Raw genomic sequence first — 4035 nt, forward strand, 5'->3', positions numbered from 1 at the left:
TCATAACCCACTGAATAGACTGGAAGAGAGTGTTAACTACAATGTAAACTATAATCCATGTGGTGCAGCAGTACTCCAAAATGTATTCACCAAATGCAATGAATGTGCTACAATGATGAAAGAAGTTGTTGATGTGGGAGGAGTTGGGGGGAAGTATATGGGAACATCTTATATTTTTTAATGTAACACTTTTTGTGATCTATTTATCTTCAAACAAACAATAAAAAATTTAAGAAAAAAATTTAACCTTATTAAAACAAATCAATTTAATTTATTGCTTAACAGAATAAAAGAGAAAATCCATATTATCATTTCAATTGAAACAGAGAAATGTTTATCAAAATTAAAAACCCATTCATGGTTAAAAAGGACTCTCCAGAAATTTGGACAAATGAAAGGCATCAACCAAGAAAGAAATAGCTAACATCATACTTAGTGACAATAAAACACTGAACAGTTTCCCTTCGTGATTGAGAACAAATCAATGATGTCCACTCTTACCAGTTCTATTCTAAAAATTTTATGTTCATTCTGGCCATTGCAATGAAATAAACATCCAGTCTTGAAAAAAAATGTAAAACTTTTTTTAGTGGCAAATGATAAGCTTGTATAAAGAAAAGTCCTTATTATTATTCTAGTAATGGAAGAACTTGAAAGCACTGATATAAAGATAATGGTCACCAGAGTTTCTGAGGGGAGGGAGAGGAAAGAATAGATGCAACATGGGACATTTTCAGGACATTGGGATGGTCCCACATATTGCAATGATGGATATAGGCCATTATACATTTTGTCAAAACCTATAAAATTGTGCAGAACAAAGTGTAAACTATAATGGACACTATAGTCCTTGATTAATACAATGCTTTCAATATGTGTTCATCAACTGTAACAAATGTACCACACTTACCAAACATGTTAATTGGGAAAAGTGCAGGAGGAGGGGATTGTGGGAATCCCCTATATTTTTGATGTAACATTTACATAATCCTAAACTTCTTTAAGAATAAAGAAAAAATAAAGAAAAAAATGAAGTTCAATGGGATCTATAGAAAAGTTACTAGTTCTAATTGCATTTTGTAAGGTTCCAGGATATAGGGCATATCTGCAAAATTAAATTAAATTTTATTTCTATATACTAACAATAAAATATCTAGAAATTAAAAGTAAATATCTATATTATATTACCAACAGAAAAAAGATGCAAACTGTCTAGGGTTACATTTTACAAAATATATCCAAGATATATCCTACAAAAACTGCAAAATATTGCTTATAGAAACTGCCTAAATATAAATATATATACCTAAATATAAACATATATACCTAAATATATGGAAGGAATTCATTATTTCCTCCATTAATTAGAAGAGTTGATATTGTTAAGGTAGCTATTTTCCTCTTTGATCTGCTCATTGAATGCAATCTCAAATTTTAAGTGGTGTTTTTTTGCTAAAAACTAGCAAGCTGATTCTAAAATTAATAAGGAAATGTGAAAGACATAGAATAGCCAAAACAACTTTGAAAGAGAAGAACAAAGTTAGAGGACTTAAATTACTGATTTCAAGTCTTACTATAAAGCTATGGTAATCAAGAATGTTCTACTGAGGGGGATAGGGCAAGATGGTGGCTGAGTGAGCACACCAGATAATCTCTCCTGCAAAGAAGCAGCTGGGCAGTGTTGGAAATTCTTCAGGACCAGGCTGTTTCAGGATTTTGCAGGGCAGGAGGTGTCTGGACATCAATTTGGTGGGGAGGTAACAGAGAAAATTTGTGTATAAGATAAAATTGAGGTTCTATTGCACGGAGGTGGGGGCTGCGCATGGGATGCTCCCTCCTGGGATGGGTGGAGCCCCGGCACCAGTGCTGCGGCGGCAATTCCTGGAGGCTCTGTGGTACTGGGGAATTCATAAGCCCTGAGCAGGCTATTGGGGGGCTAATAGGGCAGGAGGCCTTCGCAGACTGATTTGGGGAGACAAACGGGAGTTTTATTGTGAGGCGGGGAATTTTAGATTGCGGACACAAAAAATAGTGTTTCCGGCTAGAGCCCCGCCCCCCAAGGCCAGTTGCTGATCTGCAGCGACCTTAAATTGGTCACAATAAAGAGACATCACCAGGAGGCTCTTTCAGGGACTGGCAGGGTGGGAGACGTCTGGAAGCCAATTAGGGGAAAATTTTGCGAAGCATGGGAATTTCAGTTTTGGACTCTGTTTCTGGCTGGAGCCCCACCCCTGGGCCTGGCTACTGATCTGCATCATTAAATTGGCTGCAGTGTAGAGGCACTCCCAGGTGGCCGTTTCAGGGGCTTACAGGGCGGGAGGTGTCCTGAAGTCGAATTGGTGATACAGCCACAGAAGAGACCTGAGTGAGTGGGTGAATTGTGGAGGTCAGACACATGGGTCAGAGTTTGCGGATGTGACCTCTTCCATAGGGCTGGCACCCAGCTGTGGGGATCCCTGAAGGCTGTGTTGCACTGCGGAGCTCACAGGCTCCCTGTTAACTAGATTTGAGGTTGCCAGGTCTGAGTCCCCTTAACCCTGGTGGCCCACACCCCAGAGACTCACACCTCTTGAGTCTTCAATATCACAGACTTTTGATCCCTGAATCCATCATGCCTTGAGGTCCATCTGAGGTCCTTGAATGTCCTAGCCCTCAATGTTTGCGTTTTTTCTTGTTTTGTTTTGTTTTTTCATTTTTATTTTTATTTTTATCTTTTATTGTTCTGATTGCTAACAATGCATTATCTCCTAGTCTTTTCTCCCATTGAATCCCCCTAAGTCTTTTTTTTTTCAGTTTTTTTTGGGGGGGGGTTTTTGTTGCTGTTGTGGTTGTTCTATTTCTTTTTTTCTTTTCCTTACTTGTTCCCCTCCCTTTACCCACCCCCTTTTTTCTTTTTCTTTCTTTCTTTCTTCTCTTTTTTTTTTTTCTCTCTTGTCCCTCATTTTCTTCTTATTTTATTTTATCCTAATTATACAATAGGTGCTTCAGGGAACACCTCACATTTGCTGGGTTTCCTCATCCTCCGTTGCCTCATTTCTGTGTGAATTGATTTTGGCTACCTACACTATCCCCTTTCCCCCACATCTTGGTATCCTCCATCATCTATTGTCTCACCTATATTCCACCTCCCTTTCTTTGATCCCCAAATTGTCTAACTCTTAAATTCCAATACCTTTGTTTTGTTTTCTGTCTTTTATCCACTCTTGAAACTATTGCCTTTCTTTTCTCTTTCCCTCTTTCATGAACACACTAGCTTTTTAATTCATACCATATTCCTCTCATATTCAGTCAACTATCTCATTATAGGTACTCTACCTACTGCTATAACTCTACACAACTGACATGAATCTAATATCCATCCTCCCAGATCTCATATTGTTGCTCTGTTAATATTTATCACCAATACTACTCTACACTTTTTCCTTGCTTACACAATTGCCTTTCCTTGGCCCTAATACTTTCCTTTAAAGTGAACTCAGCCAGCAATAAGAAATTAGAATAAGAAGAACAAAGTGACAAAGAGAAGATATAACACTTATGCAAAAACAACAGCTAATTAATCCCCAAGACTAGACAAAGAAGCTAAGGAACTGATTAAACCCATCAAGATAAAATGATGACCAGACAGCAACAAAAATCTGCAAACCAAACCAGTAATCAGGAAAACATGGCTGAATCCAATGAACAAACTAAAAACCAGGAAGGGGAGCAGAACTTCGCACAAGTAATTAAAGATCTCAGAACAAAAATCACCAACAAATTTAGTGAAGTAAAGGAAAAGGTTAAGAATATGAAGACAACACTTGGAGGGGAAATTGCAGACATATGCAAAAAGAAAACAGATATCATGGGAATGAACACTACAGTTCAAGAAATCAAAAATACACTCGCAGCAAATAACAGCAGAATAGAAGTGGCAGAGCAGAGAATTAGTGATGTGGAAGACAGTACATCAGAAATCAAACAGATAGTAGAATTGATCGATAAAAAGATAGAAAAAATCCAACTAGGACTTAGGGACCTGAATGACAATGC

This window comes from Dasypus novemcinctus, chromosome 17 (genome assembly GCF_030445035.2).
Source record: "Dasypus novemcinctus isolate mDasNov1 chromosome 17, mDasNov1.1.hap2, whole genome shotgun sequence".
Classification (NCBI taxonomy): domain Eukaryota; kingdom Metazoa; phylum Chordata; class Mammalia; order Cingulata; family Dasypodidae; genus Dasypus; species Dasypus novemcinctus.